The sequence below is a fragment of the Myodes glareolus genome, chromosome 25 (genome assembly GCF_982192425.1).
Source record: "Myodes glareolus chromosome 25, mMyoGla1.1, whole genome shotgun sequence".
NCBI classification, from domain to species: Eukaryota; Metazoa; Chordata; class Mammalia; order Rodentia; family Cricetidae; genus Myodes; species Myodes glareolus.
In genome coordinates this window covers 6,388,101-6,408,732 of record NC_142050.1, presented here as the reverse complement: position 1 = coordinate 6,408,732, position 20,632 = coordinate 6,388,101, and the positions used below count along the sequence as shown (strand labels likewise).

The window sequence follows — 20,632 nt, the reverse complement described above, 5'->3', positions numbered from 1 at the left end:
GAAGTTAAGATGGCGACCATGGTCAGAAGTGGCTGGGAGTGGGCGTGGTTAGCCCTTAAAGGGACCAGAGAGAGCATAAGGAATAACAACTGCTTCTTAGGAGTTGAGGTTTTTACTGTAGATATAAGGAAGAAGCCAGGGAGAGACAGACAGCTGGGAGAAACCAGAGTGGACATGATCACAGATGGAACTAGGCCATGTGAGGAGATGGGGGAAGAGAGACAGGCTCATCACAATGTCTCATCCCTGCACTGGAGAGGCCAGGATAGGGCGCTCAGTATGCTACTTAGGCCACAAACATCTGGAATGCGGAATCGGAAGGAACCCTCGGGGCTGCAGATTGCAGCAGCTCTGGAGTAGTCTGCAGCTGACTTGGAATCTGCTGAGGCAGATAAAGACTAGGGATAGAGGGTAAAGTGTAAAGTCAAGGACCCAGAGATAAATCACGTTAAAACTCTGAGCTTTGGAAATCTTAGTATAACAATGGCATATAGCACACTGATAGAAAGAAATCTGAAACATTTTCATTTTTTTGTATGTCTTAAACCACTTCCTTAGACCTTTATAGCTTACATTTGCACATCCTAAAGCACGTTTTCTAGATCCTCACAACTTACTTAAGCTTTGACACCCTCCCGCCTTTACATTTATTTATTTATGCCCTAAACTACTTCTCAGGCCCTCATAACTCACACAAACTCCAACCCTTTTTATTGTTCAGGAAGCACAAGTGGTTGATCCCTGAGAGCAGTCATGGCAAACCCAGTACCTTAAAATACAGGAATAGCAAAAATTCTCTGAGGCCTGTTTTGTCAGTTTCTCTCTTTAAGAGTGGTCTGTGTTTGCCTTTCTCAGCAGGAGGCCTGGTGCCTCCAGAAAACCGAGGCCTAAGGTCTGAGTTAAATGAGGTAAAGAGGCAGCTGCAGCCTTAGGGAAGGAGCTGGTTTATTTGTTGTTATAGTCATTGGAGATCAGAGAAAGATAAATTATAGCAAGTATAATTCAAAGGCTTATGTATCAATTAAAATGACAGACTCACCTCTGCCTGGGAGGTTAATTACCCTAGGCTCCCGTGGTCTTTGACTGTCATACAGAACGGCCATTAAATCTTCAGCTACCACACAGAGCTGCCTCGGTTGGACCTGTTGGACCCAGGTCTTTAGGAATATTGACCTACCTTGACTTAAGCAGACTAGGGCAGTCAACACAACTGTGTTCACAGTTGGTGTAGGGCCAGTGGCCACTGCTACCACAATCCAGGTCTTATGTTCCCCATGTCTTCCTTGGTGACCTTAGGGCTGCCTCTAGGAGCCGGCATTTCTGTCTATCATGGGAAGCTTTTTCATTAAACATTTTAAATGTCACATTCAGTAGATCTCTGAAGAGTTTGAGGATTATCTATTAAGTATATCTAAGTTTAAAATATTTTTTTGTCGTTATTGCTTTAGGTTTAACCTTGAAAACATATATGGAAGGTTTAATAAAGGTTGTTGTCAAATGAATTACGTAACAGCTCAAAGTTAGTAGTTTTTATAAAATTAGGGTTTTTCTTTTAGTTTCATTCTTGTTAAGTTTGAGCTTAAAAATTTGAGTTTAAGATTTACTGAAGATCCTTTGGCATCAAAATAAAACTTTAAACCATAAATGCAGTCTTTCACAAGATTAAAACTTTACCTTTCTGATTCTTTTATAGGGCACCATTATAGAACATCACAGTTTCTTGTATGACTTAGTTTATCCAGACAACTAAAACTGAACACAATGAGCAAAAGCAAAAAGGCTAGGTAAATATCTAAATAAAGTTAGCAAAGAAAAAGAGTTTAGCCATCTATCAACAAGTCAGTTACTGTTAGCCTGAGTAGACCTTAGGAATTTACAAACCTTATTCATCAAATATATCTTACTTATCAAATACATGTTGTTCTATTTAAAATTATTAGGAGCCTGGTGTTGAACACAGTTAACAAAAAATAAGTAGTTGGTCATACATCTTTATCTATGTAACAGTTTTGTTAACCTAAGTATAACGTTATAACCTTAGGAATTTATCTTCATATAAAAAAATCCATCCAAATCTGAAATATTTTGGAGGCCTGTTGTTGTCTCCTTGGACTGAAAAGCAGATAAATAATAAACCAAAGGCTCAGTCAGACTAAGAAGTTTTATAGGTTCTACCTTAGTTGGTTTGTACCACATGGTCATCTTGAGATGGTGGTGAAGTCACATGGCATGTACCCTTTAACCTGAGAAAAGATGGCTGCCAACCATGTGGTTGTTATTTAAAATCCTGAACAAGAGCTGAATGAATCACATATGTGGTGTGTTGTAGCAGATTAAGATTATTTAGGTACAGATATTTAAGTATCATCATTTTATTTCAAATTTTAAGCCGATTTTTTTGTTGAAGTTTATAGATTTTGAAACATACCTAACCCTTAAGAGATTTTTTTTTCCTTGAGAAAAGAGAGCAGAGAAACAGTACAGACAAAAGAGTTTACAGCGAAGTAGAAAACCCTAGATCAGTGGTTCTCAACCTCTGGGTCACAACCCTAAGACCAGTGGTTCTCAGCCTGTGGGCCCCAACTTTTAGATCAGCGGTTCTCTACCTGTGGGTCACAACTCTCTGGCAAACCTCTATCTCCAAAAATATTTGCATTATAATTCATAACAGTAGCAAATGTATAGTTAGGAAGTAGCAATGGAAATAATTTTATGGTTGGGGTCACTATAACTTGAGGGCTGTGTTGAAGGGTCACAGCATTAGGAAGGCTGAGAACCACCGCCTTTGAGATAACAGACATTTGGAAATGTGAAGCTGAACAAGTTTAGATATGAGAGATTTGGGGATCATTTGTTGTACAGAGGCAGAAGCTGTTACTGTCTGAAAGAGTTTGAAGATCAAATGCGCCAATCACCGAGGCCAAGCAGTATGTCATCTAACGGGGAGGGCAGTGAAACGAAACTCCACCGGAGGAAGGGCTGGCATTTGCAGGGACTGTGGCTTCCAATGGGAGTCAAGAAAAGAAATGAGTTGAAGCGGATAAAATGTCGTGGTAAGAATTTCCACGGTGGGGGGGGGGCGGGTATCCCCAAGTGCAATGGGAAACTTGTCAAGAGAAATGTTCCAAATAACAGAGGAGAGGTGTCCTTTGACTTTGTGACTGGGGTCCAGTAGGGGCAAAAGGAGTTTCCTGGCACATCAGTGTGGCTTTTGTAGTACTAGTAGACAAAGCAGGAAGCTCAGGGTGACCAGCAGATCAGGAGAGATGAGCAGCTATGGCAGGTACAGAGGTAGACTGGGAGAAGCTTTTGGAAAAGAGAAGGATTTCAATAGACTGGGAGGAAAGTGTCTTAGGACAGAGAGCCGCCCGGATGGGTGTGGTAGTTCCAGGAGCCAGAGACACTTCTGGAGTGGTGGAAGAGAGTTGGATGGTTGGAGCAGTTTCGGGGGTATGGGGAGAGAAACACAAGAGCTGTGCTCCAGCATTTGGAATAAAATTTGGTGGGTGGCAGAAGCCAGCAGAAACAGACGATCCATACACACCTTAGGAAAGTCTAATGAGCAAGTTGGTTTGGAGCAGCCGAGTTCATTGGAAGAGAGCTTGTTTAGGCCACTTCCGGGTTTCTTCAACCGATGAATGAGAAAAGGAAATAAAAGGAGGACATGACTGCGCGTAGGCAGAGGCAGAGACATCTGGGAAAGTTCACAGTGAACATGACCGACAGACTGAACCTGTAAGCCGATGGGAAAGGGGAGAGGAGAGGGAGAAAGGGGAACATGGATCCAAGAGGCCAAGAGACCATTATGCCCAGATCCGCGAAGCTCCCCCAAAACAAGGAGACTGAGTCCCATATGTAAATGCAAAAAACTTTTATTTTATGAAAGTTTGCAAAACTTGGTCTCTCAGTGTGTACAGTGTATTGGAATAATCGGAGAGCCACGAGCACAGTTGGAGTTGGGTTTTTTATAGTAGTAAAGGTGGGGGTGAGGGATTTCTAAGGTTCAGAACTCCTGATTGACTGACATTTGTCTAGGTGTGTCCTGGTGAATGTGTGCTGTCAGGTGATCCTATCTACACCGGTTGGAGCGTTAGGAATTTCCTTTGGATGGTCTGTTCTTGGGTGGTGCCTGGGTAATCTCAGTTTGTAGTCCTTCTTGCAACCAGGTATTGCCTCGGGGTAAACTACTGAGATCCAGCCCTCTATTGAGTTTATCGTGGCTGAGTGCTGCAGAGACCAAGAAACTAGAAAAGGGCTGGTAGACTACTGAAGTTAAATGTGGAAGAGTAGCTGGGCGAAGGGCAGCGTAGCCCCTAAGCTGGAGAATTCCTGGTATGGGGCCAGGTATGCCAGCCAGGAGGATCCTGTAACAGGGAGGGACTAAGGGATGATGGGAGAATCTGGAGGGCCAGCATCCACTTAGATATGTGTTAATAGGTACTTCAGCTGTTTGTCCCTTGTTTGAGACCTAGCACAACCAAGTTTTAATTTTTAATGTAAAAATAAACAAGCATATTCATGTCAATACTAGGCAATTTTTTTAATTTTTAAAATTTTATTACATTTTGTTTAATTTATTGAGTGTGTGTGTGTGTGTGTGTGTGTGTGTGAGAGAGAGAGAGAGAGAGAGAGAGAGAGAGAGAGAGAGAGAGAGAGAGAGAGAGATTGAGAGGGTGTGAGGGAGAAATAGAGAAGACAACTAATATTTTATTATGAAAAATTTAGGCAGAAAAGACGAAATGGCTGTGGGAACTTAGCAGGTAGAGCCATATTGGATGGAACTAGTCCCTGGGGGCGTAGACTGAAGCCACAATAAATCTTTTCTCTCCTATGTTTCTTTTATTAAGCATTTTGTCATAGCAACTAGAAAAGAAATGAATATACTATTCTATCATTATGTTTTGTAGATCTGGTGCCTACATGGAAGCACTTGTGATTGTTATTTGTATTTTTCTTGCCAAAAGTGACATGGTAAATGTACTTTTAAAAAAAATTTCTGATATTAGTTTTCACAGAAAATTATCTGTCTTATCAAAGTTTTCTAAGTTTGATTCATTTCTGCCAATAGTGAGTAATCACTTATGGCTTTGATTGTTCCTGTTTGATTTTGGCATCCATTATAAACTTGGAATTTTGAAGTGAGAGACTTCCACAAGCTTCCCAAACAGCACCACTGTCTGGAGACTATGAATTCAAAAATATGAACCTATGTGACATTTCTCATTCAGACCACAACAGGAGCAATCAAAGCCACAAGTGTACAGCCACCATGGAAATCAATGTGGTGACTCCTCAGAAAGATGGGAATAGAGTACTTGAAGATCCAGCCATACCACTCTTAAGCATATATCCAAAGCATGCTCCATCCTACAACAGGGACCCTTGCTCAGTCGTGTTCATTGCTGTTTTATTCACAATAGCCAGAATTTGGTAACATCCTAGTTGTTCCCCAACAGAAGAATGAATAAAAAAAGTGTGGTACATTTACAGAATGGAGTGTAACCCAGCTGTTAAAAAGAATGAAATTCACAGGTTAGTGAATGGACCTAGAAAAAAAATCATCCTGTTTGAAGTATCCCAGACCCAGAAAGACAAATATGGTATTCATTCACTTATATGTGGCTATTACTGTTAAGTCAATGATAACCAAGCCACCATCTGTAATCCACAGAGGTAAGATACTACAGGTATAAAGGGAAATAAAATAGATAACTGTAACTATTAGAAGGTTGGGGGCTTGAATGGGAGGATCTAGTGGGGAAGGGAGAGGGAGCTGAGGGAGGGAATATGAAGGGAGACAGCTAAAATTAAGGGTCACTTGATGGAAACACAATACAGTAGAAACTTCCTAAAATATATACATACATAAAGGTTATCTAAATAAAAGTGTCAAATAATGGAGGGAGGCTAAGTCTCAACTGGCTATCTCTTGTCACCAAGTGAAACTTTCAGTATTGGGACTAAGTTACATTCAATTGAGTTGTTGACCAAATGGCTCTATAGAATACCCCAAATAACACAGATTGTTTTCAGGACAATAGATTGCTCTCCACAAACTGGTACCATTGCTGAAGACAACATTCACACAACTCATTAAACATGGAGAAGTAGAGTTGACACCTACATAGAGCCTTCACCCCTACATTCTAGCATCTTTGGTATCAGAAGGTACTCTGAATGCTACCAAAAGAGAAATGCAAATACTAACTCAGCCACAAACCTTTCTACCTATAATGATGCATCACTTACACATGCTATGGCAATGGTGGCACAAAGCTTATGGGAGTAACCAACCAATATCAGACTTTACGTAAAGCCCACTTCCATGGCATGGAACCCAAACTTGACATTGCTTGGGTGGCCAAGAACAGAGACTAGATATCCCAGAGACCTAGGGTAACAATAAAACAAAACAAAAATGTCATGCTAAAATGTCTCCTAATGACATTCTGCTATGCCCGTAGATATCTGACTTGCTCGGCTATAATCAGATGACCTTTCTCCTGGTGCAGATGAGAACACATATGAGACCCTCAGTCTGACATTGCACAGAGAGTGAGAGACCGGAAATACTCAACTCTGTATGAGATGTCCCCATCAAATCCCTCCCCTCAGAGCTCAGGGAACCCTGTAGGAGAGGAGGCAGAAAGGGTGTAAGAGCCAGAGGGGTTGGAGGATGCTAAAACAACAAGGTCATCTAAGCTCTCTATACGCTTCCGCACTCATACAGATTGAAGCATAATGCATAGAGTCTGTGCAGTCCTGTTCCAGGCCCTCTGTGTATATATTATAACTTCAATTTTAGCGTTTTTATGATATTCCTGAGTGTACAAATGAATGGGGCTCTGATTCTTGTGCCTTCTCTTGGGCTTTTTTCTTCCTATTGATTTGTTTTGTCCACCTGTGATGTGATAGCCTTTATCTTATATTTTATTCATCATATTTAATTGTTATCTCTTAGAAGCGTATTTGTAGTCTAATGAGAGACAGAAATGGAGTGGATCTGGAAGGGAAGGGAGTTGGGATGGTACTTGGAAGAGTAGAGGGAAGGGAAACAGTAATCAGGATATATTATGTGAGAAAAGAATCTATCTACAGCAAAAAGAAAAAAACATGGAAAGAAAAAAAATGGGATTAGCACAGAAGAATCACCTGCTTTCTATAAATGACAAAAATTTGTTTTTTCATATTAAAAGTTTAAACCATAAAATAAAAATACTACCTTGAGATGAAATTGTGTTTTCTGTGTATGTGTGTAATAGCTTGTTTTTGTACATTTATGCATATGTATATCCTGTTTTGAACAAAAATGAGCTATAAATTCTAGACATGATAGGGCAACTAATCGAAAGCTTAATCCCAAATTACTCATAAAAAGACGTTATTTAAAAATTCCTATCTGAGTCATGCATGTACAGATGTATTATTTTCATCTTTTATGCCTAGATTTTTTTCTTAACAAAATATTAGATATTGAATAAAATTTATAAAATAAGTAATAATGAAAGCTTTGCAATACAGTTTTTCTCAGTAACTATTCTATTAGCTGCTCTCCCTCTCTCTCTCTCTCTCTCTCTCTCTCTCTCTCTCTCTTTTTCTCTTTTGATTGGTTTTAGTAACTGGATTTTTCACACTTAAAATTTTTACCATTAGTAAATTATTCTCTCTACTTTTTTTTAATCTTTACATTCTTTTGCTAGAGCAAGATTCCTGATGATACAGTGGTCTGTTTACTAAGCACAGTCCTGTGCAGCAATGGCACACTTTCCATCTACACAGATGTTAGTTACATTTTGGTCATTGATGGAGTCATTCTGTTTATAAAGTTCTGCACATCAAAAAGCTTTGACCAGGTTGTTCAGTAGTCATCTCTGATAATGTGACCTTTAATTGTAGCTCTATTTTACAGCATTGAAACGCTGATGCATCAGGTGGTTCCCCAAACAGCATTATCTGCACAGTAGCACTGAGCAGACAGATTCACAGAGTCACATCTGAGAGCTTCTGCTCCATACCTGGGACAGAGCACTTCTGACCACCTCACAGACTACTGACTCTGCCAGCCCACCTTTTTGACTGGTTGACACTGCCAATGAAGACACTCCAGCAACTGTCCTTTGTCTAGTTGGCATTAGAGCAGCAGGTCTGTGACATGGTGGGAGTAAGTGCTGTCAGCATATCCAAGTAACTAAAGTGTCATTTAAAAAGATGCCCAATTGAGATGATCCAAATCCCCTTAACTCAATCTGCTGAAAGACTCCTGTGGGCGTCTTCCCTCAGGAGAGACCCCGTGCCCAAAGATCAGTCGAAAACACGCAGCCAGATGCAAACAGCAGGAGGTTTATTGGATACACAGGTACCTGGGGGCGACAAGTCTCTCGGAGGACTTGCGCGCCCGCAGGTTGGGGGTGAGGGGTTCTTATAGGAGAGCAAAAAGCAAGGTTTACAGAAGCGAGATGCAGGGTGGTAAATTCTTAACCTAAATAACAACGAGGGGACTATTCAGCGGTTTATTGTTTCTCTTATCCTGCCCCCCTTCCTTGGCTGGCGACTAGATGTCTGATTGCACAGCCCCTAACTCGTGAGAGCCCCACTGTATACGTGACTCAGGCCTCGCAATCCTTTCTTTGTTTGTTTCTATGGCCAGTTCATAAATCCCTGTCTTGCAGCCAGATAAGGCTGTCCTTGCTCTAATTCTCAGGTATCTTTGGAGGCCCTGAATTCCAGAGGCCCTTAATTAAGTCTGTTATTTGCTCAGCATTCCGGAGGTCCTGAGCTAGTTATCTGTGAACCTTTGCAAAACGGTATAGCTGTGGTTAAAACGAGGGGTCCTTCACTGCAAAACCTTGAGGTCACCCTGCAAAGTACGTATAAAAAAATACGAAGTTAGGGAGACAAAGTTTGACATGATGTCATTAGGCAGATCAAGCTTGGACGGTCATATTGAGCGTCTGCTCTGGCAGGAAAGCATCTGGTCCTTTGTGTACACAGTGGTTTTATTGTAACAAAGCAAGTTGTACACTTCAACATTTAAAATGAGCATCTTTTCCTTCCAGTAAAAGCCAAAAAAAAAAAAAATAAAAATAAAGTTATGACAGAGAATGTCAATTCCAAATAAAACCCTATAGGTTCTTCTGATCCTCCCATTGAGGGGCAAGGCTCAAGTTCTCATCAGGAGAGAATATTACCTCACAACTGTTGTCTTCAACTTGCAAGGATGCCAGTTGAACATCACAATCAGATGTGCCAACGGAGATGCTACGTTGCCACAATGCCCACTTAACCCCCAGACATCTCAAATCCACACTTGATGACCGTCTATACCCTACTTTTCTTCTTACTAAACAAGGGAGAATAGACAGATATATATTGGTAAATGCTAACTGTATTCACATGGAGACACAATGTAATCTCCAAGCCCAATAAACAGAAAAAGGGAAAAAGTAAAAACTCTATGCGTTATTACAGGGACCTGGCAGCCTCCAGCAGAGTCAGGGAAGCTGGAGGGCTTTTATTTTTTCCCACAGAAGAGAGAGGTGGTGTTAAATCCATAGTTTGAGACAAAAAAAGGCTAAAAATGAATTTCGAAAAGAAAAGTGGAGATTCTTTCCCCATTGTATTTTGCTCAAGGTATTTCCCCCAAAGTAAGATCAGAAACATGGTGTTGAGAAAGACCTCAAAATCAGGGTGACTGAGCACATGAGGGATGGGGAGGGAATGACTGCAACCTGCTCTCAGGGGCTGGAGAAAGTTAAAAAGTGAAAAGCAAATAAAATAGAAGGTTGGAATGCACAGGTGCTAGTCACCTTGTCTTCCTCCTCCTCTCCCTCCCCCTTCATCATCATCTCTGTTTTCTTCACCCTCATCCTCACCCCCTTCATCAATATCCTCCTCACCTTCTGCCTCTCTATCTTCATCATCCAGATCAAGAACCACATATTACTGCAAGGGATTTGGCCAAGTACCATCTTTGATGCCCCCTCCTCGCTCATCCACACCTGCATGGGAGTGGTCAGTAAACCGGTCAACCAGCTCTCAGCTCTGCCTGCTGCTTCTTCCTGCTCGCCTCAGTCTGTGTCTGACTGGAGCATTTTGTCAAACCCTTTCCCGATTTCCATTTGAGTTCAGTGAACTTTGAAGAGGGGTCACCACTCTGGGTCAGATAAAATTTTTTGGAGTGAATGTTCTTTTCAAAGTAAGAATTTTCATCAAAATAAGAATCTCTTCAGTAACTGTTCCACCCGAATCTGCACCACCCTCCCGGTACGGTTCGTGCGCTTCCATACCGGCCACGAGCTTTGGCAAAGGCCTGGAGATTGAACAAAAGACACGACACAAAGAGACCAGGGTCCTTCGTCAAGAAATAGCCGAATGCCACTTGATTTAGCTTTCAGCAAAGTTAATATACCTTTGCCCCAGTAGAGGAATTCCCTCCCAGCCAGACGGGAAAGCACAGCGCAAGGAACCTGGAGCTGTGTGGGAATTCCTTCCCAGGCAGGGGATTGGAGGCAGAGAGAGCAGCGACAGACAGTGGAGAGGGAACTTGGCGCCTTGTTCTCCGGGGCAGGTGGGAAATTACCATACCAAAAGTAAAACAAAGCCCTCCAGCTAAATCACCAGGCTAAAGCAGAACCAGCACAGAAATTAGCAGGAAGCTTACTTGGCTAACCAAAGCAGTTCTTGTGACTTGCACCTCAAGGAGCAGGGGGAAAACCCGGGATCCTACAAGTAACCGTATTTAATGTCTTCAAATTCTGTTGCATCTGTTATTTGGGAAGATAGGACGTCTTACAGCTTTCTGTAGTTCATAGCCTTTAGCATCAGAACCCACGTGTCTTGTGCAGGTGATCTGCACCTGTGCTGTTGGAGGCCTAGGTCTTTAGTTTGGTTTGCATTTTACTGTGTAACTTTACTCCACTTCTGGTCAAACAATGCAGGGCCTCTTAATCTTCTTTCCCAAGCAGAGCAGACACTTGTGGATAGCTAAGAAATGTTGCTTCCCCAAAATCTACGATTTTGGCAATCAATTCTGACCCCTTTTGAAAAAAATGGTTGGCAGAGTTTGTTATATCTTTGTTTCCTCACTGGATGGCTTATTAAGTCTGCTGTTTCATGTTGTATGTTCAGTTGCTTCTCACTATTCTCTTCCTCCCTTCGGCAGGCCAGGAGAGCCCAGCACGGCATTCAGCTTTGGGACAGGAGCCTGCCTGTATTTCTCGGACTGAGGCAGGAGCGTGGATTTACTATTTGAGGGCACAGCACAAGGGAATGACCAGAAACCAGAGGCCAGAACCCGATGTTCTCAGGAAGAAATTCACAGAAATGAGTAAATTATTCTTAACAACTTGTTCCTGATGCTCTTTAAGGTGGTTGCTTTTTTGTTTTCTAGTGTTTTTCGCGGAATATTTAAAATATATGATCTTTATTAATCAATTTGATTTAAATTTGATGTAATCAATTTTGCTGTTAGCAGTACCTTAATTGCGCCTGATAAATTCCAATACATAGATTATTCACCAATATTCCTTAGAAACTCTGAAATGTCATGTGCATACTTCTACTTTGATCCAAGAATGTATAGCATGGCACAATTACATGTCCAGGGTCTTTGCATTTCTGGTGTGAGCACATGGTTTACTGCCTCATGTTTTTGGATATACTTGTCTATCTCTGCTTTGTTGAGACTTTCTTTGTGAGTTACGTATGTGTGCACTTGGGAAACAGCATGATGCTACCTAAGTGTTTACTTGTTTACCATTCTTGCTTTTCTTATAGCTGCTGAGTTTTGAAGGCTGTTCTGTTATTTGGGAAAATAGGATGTCTTACAGTTTTGGCAACCCATAGCTGTTAGCATTAGAACTTCAGCGTTTTTGTTCTGCCTTTGTGCATGAGACCTGCGCCTGTGCTGCTGGACACCAGGGCTTCAGTTGTGTTTGCATTCTCCCAGTATATGTGCTTCTCCTTGTGTATCCAGCTTTTATGAATTATTTTGAGTATGTCTTGTGCCTAACAGTATGTTTTGCTTCTTCATGTGTCAATCTGAGCCTTTTCAAGCACTTTTTTATTATTCTAATAGCACTGTGCCCTTAAGCAGACAAGTGATAGCTACACCACACAAAGAAACCCCAGCTCTTCTAATTCTGCTCTCCAAGGACAACTGCTATTAGCATTATGCTGCATTTCATTTAGTTATTTTCTGTCCCTTAAAAAGTTTGTTATGAATTAGTTCTACTTTATTTGTCACCTATTTTAAAAAGAGTATTATTTTCAGGACATAAATTGCACTTTTTACCTGTTTTCAGAATTTCAGTCTGCTCACCGTTTCTGTGTTCCCACATCCAGCTATTCACGATGCCCACTCATGGATTTGCACTATAGTTCAGACTAAAGAGAAAAACTCCAACTAGATGTTTTTCTGAAAATTTCAGTTCTATAAAGTCTGTTGTTGTACAGAATATATTTTCTGATCTGTTTCGACTAACGTCTACTATAGCAGGTCAAAATAAGCTGGGTGACATAAGATTGAGGCTTTAAACTTGGAATATTAAAATGAAAGGATAGCTATTAATATTTCTCTCAGGATGACAGTCTTTAACCCAGGGTGTTTTTGAACAAATTTGGTCTATAAGTACTGTGTATATGTGACCTCCATCCTTGGGATGCCTGTAGGGTATTCCTTCCTTCCTTTCTCTCTCTCTCTCTCTCTCTCTTGTTCTTATCTAGCTTGTCCATTGAATTGGACAAGACTCATTTGCTTGCTTTCAGCACTGATGTGACCTTGATGTTCTTCAACTTCCATTCTGCTCTTCATGATGATGCAGATAGTTCAAATGAATCTTGAGAATTAACCCATGGAATGGAGACATTGCTGTTGACAGTGTTTGCTGCTGTTGCATACAACCCTATCTGGTTCCCAACACCCACACCAGGCAGCTCGCTGCAACTCCAGTTCCAGAAAATTCATCATCCCTTTCTGGTGCACATAAACTCATGCCAGCGTGTGCACGTGCACATGCACACACACATTCACACACACGCACACGCACGCACACACACACATACACTAGAAATGCTACTCTTCAGCATTGTATTGATCTTCTTCTTGGAACAATATGCTTAATCCCTTCCTCAAATATTTATATGATCTTTGTCAAAATCTTGTTCTATTATATTCCAAAGGTACATTGAGGAGCTTGCAACCACATCAAATGTTTCTCTGTTTGAGAGACATTTGGGAACTCCAAATTGCCTGATATATTGATAGTCTCCATTACTATATACTCATCTTCATAAACCCAAATGAACACACCAGTTTTTTAAAGATAATCACAGTTTGTGGTTACCTGACATAATAATATTAATAGTTAAAATACCAATGATGAACAAGACCAGCAGAACATGGATGGGCCAGTTTTCTCATATGTTGCCTGGACATTAGGACCACAGGACACAGCTTTGTCAGTGTTGATGTAGTTCAGGTTATCATTATTAAAGAAGTCCTGAAAACACTTCTCATTGGTGTTATGAGCAGAGTCACAAAGAAAAGAAGAAGAAGAAGAAAATTATGAAAGCCCTGGTACCATGATGATATTATATCACGCCAAAATTTCATCTGTAATTTTGTGCATCTCTTCTCACCAAGCTGTAGATAGATTTTTTTTTTCATTTCCCTCTTATGAAACATTTGGTCTTTGGCCTGATTGGCTTATTAGAGAAGCAGATAATCAAATCTTTGCCTAATCCTACATCTGACAGCAAAAGTCACATTTTGATATTAACCGTGACTGGCTATTTGCAGTATCAGCCTCATTTGTATCTCTTAATGGCGCACAGCATCAGTGGTGGCAGAGTGCTCAGGTCTACTGACGGGAGACAGCTTCCTAGGAATTCCTAGTATCAGTGTCAGCTCCAAGTTCTTCCACTTGACTCAGGAGACTAATGACTCTTTAGAGACAGACATAGAAGCCAGAGCTACTGTTGTATTCAACAAGCAGTATTATTATTTTAACACAGAGAATATGGGAACGGATTTCCTGTTCCCTGCTGCTACTGCTGCCTTTAAGTCTGGTATAATGAGGCTCCTCATGACCACTGACTAGCTCTTCCTCTCTCTCCTGTTTTGGAATAATCTGAAATTGAATCAGTGGTGACTTGAATTCATTCTGACGACTGGCCAAGAGTGAAGCTAAGGAGACGAGCCTTTGATAATAACATCAGAGTCAGAATTGATGACACATGCTTGGGAAATAACCAACCTGTAGGCAGGATGTTGACTTTCAACCATGAGTTCTTATCCTATATTTCCTGTGGGATCAAACTTTTATGTTCCAAGGAAATGTTTTCTCACTGCCTAAGATCAATTGCAGGCCAATGCTGGATAGCTTTTATAAACTCCAGGTAGTAGGCTTTGTGCAGAGGCTGAAGCTCATCTGTGGTGCCTCCTGGATGAATAGGTATGACGCGAGGACCTTGAGTGACAGCTCTCAAGGAACAGAAGAAGTGTAACATCAGCTTACTGATGAAGTGAAACCGTAAAGGTGATTTTAACACTGATGCCTGTAGTAAGACCTTCCCTCTTTCCCAAGTTTCAGAAGCAAGTACTGCATACTTTTGTGGGTCTTCTGAATAGGACTTCTGTCACTTGGGAAATAAAGCCAACAATTCACAAATGAGACCTCATAAAATTAAACAACCTTGGTACAGTACAGGAAGCCGTTGATCAAGAGAAGTGACAGCTTCCAGAAGTGTTCAAGGGCAGAGAATGATGAATGAAGGCCCCCAGCTTGTTTATTTTATAGAGTCCAGGGTCTCCTGACCAGAAAATGGTGCCACCTATGGTGATCAATCTTCTCGCCTCAGTTAACATGACCAAGATAATCCCCTGCAGGCAGGCGGGAATCCCCCGCTACCCATCACAACTCCACCCCTAGTCAAGTTGAGACTCTAAACTACCACTGTCAAGCTAAAAACCTCCACCTCTTGCTTCAAGGGCTCATGGTCATTTTATTGAAGTGCCTTCAGTCCAACTTTAAACATCCTCATGGTCTTTAAAAATCCCAACACTTTCAAAGTCCAAAGTCTGCTCACCATGAACTCCTATATAAGTAAAAAATAAGTTACATATTTTCAAAATAAAATGGCACAGAGTAAAGATCATATTCCTAAATGGAAGATCCCAGAGACAGCAAGGAACAGTCATACTAAATCCTGCAACTCCCCTCCACAGTCTTCCAGCTCTGCTGCCCTCAGCACACAGTCCTTCCCGGGCGGACTCCATTCCATGACGTCACCTTTCCTCAACGCATTTCTGATGATCTTGGGATCGCCAAAATAGCCTCCCCTTATCTTCACAACTTCGCACAGTTGGCTCTCTGGGCCTCCATGCAAGGATGTTAAGCCATTTCCTGCCTTGTCTAGTCTCTGATATCATAAACCAAAGACGCCTCCACCCTTTCAACCCTTTATCTCCTATGCTTGCAAAAACAGGGATCATGCCACCATGCTCTGCCAGCTCCGGAAGCTTCAGCCGAACCCTGCTGGCCCACAGGTGTCTGAGCTGACCCTGATGAAGCACATGCCTAGGCAGTTGCTTTGGAGGAGCTTGGAACTCCTTCAGCTTAGGCTTTCTTCCCAAATGAATTTGGATCATCGTTAGAGAGAGCCTCTGGATGGGTGGGGCTTTGCCCTGGGAACAGCTTTTCGGTTGTCTCAGTGCAGAATAAAGTGTTTCTCTTTAGTGATAATGATCTTTTAAAATAATTGCAGCTGCTCTCTCAGCGTCAATCTGATATTCCCCGGTTTTGCAATTTTATCTGGCAATCATATCAGTCTATTATTTTAAAGTTCAACTTTACTTGGATTCTCAGGACACAGAAAGAGTGGAGCCATATTTGTTGCTGTAATATGATGACACTGGCCCCAAGCCCAGTTCTGTCTAGAGTCCTTGTTTCCCTTTGAAAATTATGTATAGGGCTACCACTGTTGTGTTTCTCTCTCACTGTTGATGGCCTTCTATCACAGCAGGGAGAGGACAGTCTCAATGCAGTGTGTGTGTGTGTGTGTGTGTGTGTGTGTGTGTGTGCGCGTGTGTAAAAAATGCCCATTGTACATATGTAACATAGTATTGTATAAATTGAGTATACACAATGAAATAAAAAATAAAGAACTATATGGCAAAGCTGACTTTGAAATTTAGTCTCTTTTCACCATTCCTTTAAATATTTGATGATAATGCATTTAAGGTTTTCTAAAGTGTATATGTATCTAGATATTTGTTTATATTGCTTGTTGTCTTCCACTTGTGTTTCTCACTCAGACTTGTGTTGGTCTGATTTACCTGTAGTGACACGTGTGGTTTACTCCATTCACTGTGCCATAGCCTTCTGTTGTTTGAATAGATCCAACCTGATTCATTTTCCCATTTGTCTAAGGGTATGCTATTAGGGTGTTTCCTTTTTTATTATTATGAACAATGCTGTTGTGATCATGAAAGCAAAGATAAATGCATTTAATTATATTGCATTGAAAAAGATCTTAAGGAAGCAGAAAAGGCAATTGGTGAAATGTATTTTCAGTGCATATAGCAACCAGAGGGCTGGCATTCGGGAATCATAAGAAACCTATATGAAGCAATAGGAAGAACATAAAGGCAATAACAATCAGAAATAGTTACGGGATGATTAACTGAGAAATAGAAGTGTCAACTTGAGTGGCCAGCCTAACAGTGGAAGATGTCTCACAGAACAAAACCCAGATTAAACTTACATAGCTATACCTATTACACTATAGGGAAAAGAGAAAGAAGCCACGCTGACTTCATGTGGGTTGATGAAAACACATTTTTCATGGCTTGGGGAAGTTTAAATTGGTACAATTATTTTAGAGAATAAATTGAAACAATCTGGTAGAGTCAAAGGTGAAGATATACATGCAGAGAAAGCTCCTACCAGGGTGTCTGTAGAGGTGTGTGATGGACTCCGGTCCTCTGACTTGGGTCATGCAAGGCACACTTGATTTGCGTGATTTAGGTACCTCCGTCTCTAATCACGAGCATGCTTTGACTTTTGTGCGGTTTGTGTTTGCTTGTTTAATTTTGCCCTGGGATTGAACCTTGGGCCCTTGTACATTCTTGCAAGTGTTCTCATGAGGCTATGTGCAGGGTTAAGGGGTGAGAAAGGACTCTGGGTAACACCTGAAACCTGAGTTCAGTTGTATTTTTCTGCCTGGTGTCATCTGAACATTTTAAAATAAAGTTGGAGTGTAAAAGATACCCTAAGAATTTAAATTATTTCACTCTCTGTCTCCTCTTTACTCCTCCTCCTCCCCTGACATCTGTTGTGGGCAGTTGGGCAATGTAACATGCTAAAGTAGAGGCAAAGCCTCTACTAGTTATTGCTTTGAAGTTTTATTTTTAAAGCTTTAGAGCACAGACGCCTGTGCCCTTATAAACATCTCTACCCAGAAGGCAAGTCACAGTTTTTCAGGGAGCTTCCCATCATCCGGATGAACCTACGTTTCCTGTCAGCTCTGCCTGGTCCTTCGGAGGATGCTCTGTAATAGCTGGTGGATAGCAACCCATAATGCACTTCTACCCTGCGCATCTCCTGGGCTTTTATCTGAGAAGAGACAGTAAAGGCATCCACTTAGTCACTGGAAGGAAATGAATACACATATACAGAATGGTTTATGAAATTACCGAGCACAGCCAAGAATAATTCCCCGATGTTCCCTCTCTCAGCTTCTAAGAGTCAGAGGAAGGAAGAATAAGAAAATAGGATGGGATGATAGAAGAGACATTTATGTGGTCCTCTGTGTGCTCTGATGTATTGTTCCTAAAACATTGCAGGGGAAAAATAAAACACATTCAAAAATTCTTCCCCACAACCCCTAACACAGTATGGTAACACACAGAGGAAGACCAGGACTTCAGAGTCACTCCAGATGACTCAGTGAGTTGGAGATCAGCCTGGCCTGCATGAGATCCTGTTTTAAAAAACAAAACTTCAAACCCAAAACAAAAATAAAAACTTTTTCCTACTTATGTTGGACAGAAATATTTTTTAAATTTTTGAATTTATTTTCTGGTAGTTTTTAAATTTTTTTATTTTTTATTTATTTTTATTTTTTTAAGATTTATTTATTTACTATGTATATAACATTCTGCCTCCATGTATGCCCGCACACCAGAGGAGGGTGCCAGATCTCATTACAGATGGTGGTGAGCCACCATGTGGTTGCTGGGAATTGAACCCAGGACCTCTGGAAGAGCAGCCAGTGCTCTTAACCGCTGAGCCATCTCTCCAGCCCCATTCTGGTAGTTTTTATACATGAGGAACATATCCAGGCTTACTCCCAACCTCCAACCCTCCCAGATTCCTTTTCCAATCTGCTTCTCTGTGTCAAAAAAAGAAACACAAAACACTAACACAGAAACAAACAGTGATTCCATTTGTTTTTACATATCACATATCACTGTGATATGTGATATCTGTGATATCACATATCACAGATGCTGAAAATAATATCTGACTTTGAAATTCCAAATAGTCACCAAATTTGTGACCACTTCCTTTTCAGTTAGAAAACTGGATTCTGTCTGATGAATAAGATTTCAGAAGGTGCAGTGTACAGATGATCAGGCTTGCCAATAGTAGAAACCCTGCAGGCAAATAATGTCTTTTATAATTTGTATCACTCCATTACTGATGAATAATTTTTTCAATAGTTTTGGAAATAATAACTCAGATAGAAGGCATCCTGAATTTTCTGCCATGATAGAATGATGCCGTGTGGAATGTACCTGCTTCTACATGCTTTGCTATGTGAATTTTTTCTGCTTTGTGAGGGAACAAAGGGACACACATGTTCTCCCCTCTTCAGACTTTAGGGATGGTCATCAGAATCCAGAACAACAAAGAAGTTAAGCATGCATGGCAGAAAAGAGGGGGAAACAGAGCAGGCAACAGTTTCACAAGCCTTGCTAAAATATTTTGGGTGTCCGCCACCCACTGAGACCTCTATTGCCCTTCCCTGCCAGCGGAACCTATCCCACGGGGCCTAGGGAGGATGCACCTCCTCTGCTCAGATATATTGCATGTTGCTGCAGCTTGGGAGCTGGACCTCCACCCAGCATTTAATGTGGGTGCCAAGATTAGTGACGCAGCTCACATGCAGGAAGCACAGAACACTTAGTACTCATATCATGTGGACCTTTGGGGCAGGTGAGTTAGCTGCAGAGATGGGTAGGAAATGAGGTTTAGTGTGGTCTAAGGTAAGTAAAGATTCCAGCTCCAGGACACTGAAGTGCTTATGAAAGCTGCCTTTCCTGGAAGCTCAGGGAACTCCATTCTGACTGAGGGAAAGATAGAGGATGGGCCAGCTCCATCTGCTTGGTCTAGTTTGTCCCATGGGGACATGGCACATTCCAGGTTTTCTTGGGTGACAGTTGCAAAACATGGACAGGAAGGCAGAGATCTACCCACACCTGCAAAACGCAAGTCACTGTGCACCTGAAGGGGAAGGTAGGCTCTTCATTTAGGGGTGTGAACTGAGGCAACCAAACCTCAAACACTGGCATGACCCCCCCCCCAACCCTTTTCTTAGCTCCCTTTATAGCATTTAAAATTTCAAAATCAAAAGTTCATTTATAGTCTAGAGAGATGGCTCAGTACTTAAGAATACCACTACCCTGCCAGAGGACCCTGGTTCTATTCCCATCACCCACATGGTGGCTCACAACCATCTGTAACTCCAGTCCCAGGGGGCCAGTTCTTTTTTCTAGCCTCTGTGGGCACTAGGCACTCAACAGGTGCACAGATATATGTGTAGGCAAAACATACATACATACAATAAACATACAGACGATAAAAATTAAAGCTTATTTTCTTTCGATTCAAGCTGACTCAAATGTCCATGGCAGAGTGAACGTTCACCTTCCAACAGGAGGAGAGGTTGTACTTCCATTGTGAAAATGGAATAAGTGCTTATAGAAGGGACCCTGAATGAGCTCTTTTGAGGGTAGCCTAAATAGAAAGAACATGTTCTTGATATAAAGAAATGTTTGGTGTGCCCATGGCCTGGCAGCACCACTGTGGCAATTCATTCCAGCAGTAGTCGAGATGGGTGGGAGACACAGGAGATGGAGTTATTGGAAGTGAGCAAGGGAAAAGAAAAGGGAGGTGAGCTTGTGGTCAGAGTGAAAGGGCCGGGCACATCACAATTTGCCTAGTTAATTATCCTAGCAACCAAGTCTTTGATTAGGTTTTTTTCTGTTTTCAAATTACATTTTAAAATATTTCTTTATTAGTATTTTTTATATATGAGTATTTTGCCTGCACATTATCTAAGTGAACCTGTTGTACGGAGGGCGGGCTGCTTGTTCTGTCCTGCCTGGCTAGCTTACACCCAAAATAACCACATGGAAATTGTATTCATTGAAACACTGCCTGGCCCATTAGCTCTAGCCTCTTACTGGCTAACTCTCACATCTTTATTAACCCATTTCTATTAATGTGTATTCACCACGTGACTGTGGCTTACCAACAAGATTCTAACCTATGTCTGTCTCAGGCTGAAGATTCATGGTGTCTGCCTGTCTCTTCTCAGAATTCTGTTCTGTCTTCCCCACCTATCT

The 20,632-nt window shown here is 41.4% G+C and overlaps 1 pseudogene; it reads right to left on the bottom strand.

The window, feature by feature from the left end:
* Positions 1-230: 230 nt before the first annotated feature.
* LOC125402574 (protein SET-like) overlaps positions 231-20,632 on the bottom strand; it is a 63,213-nt pseudogene continuing 42,811 nt past the window's right edge.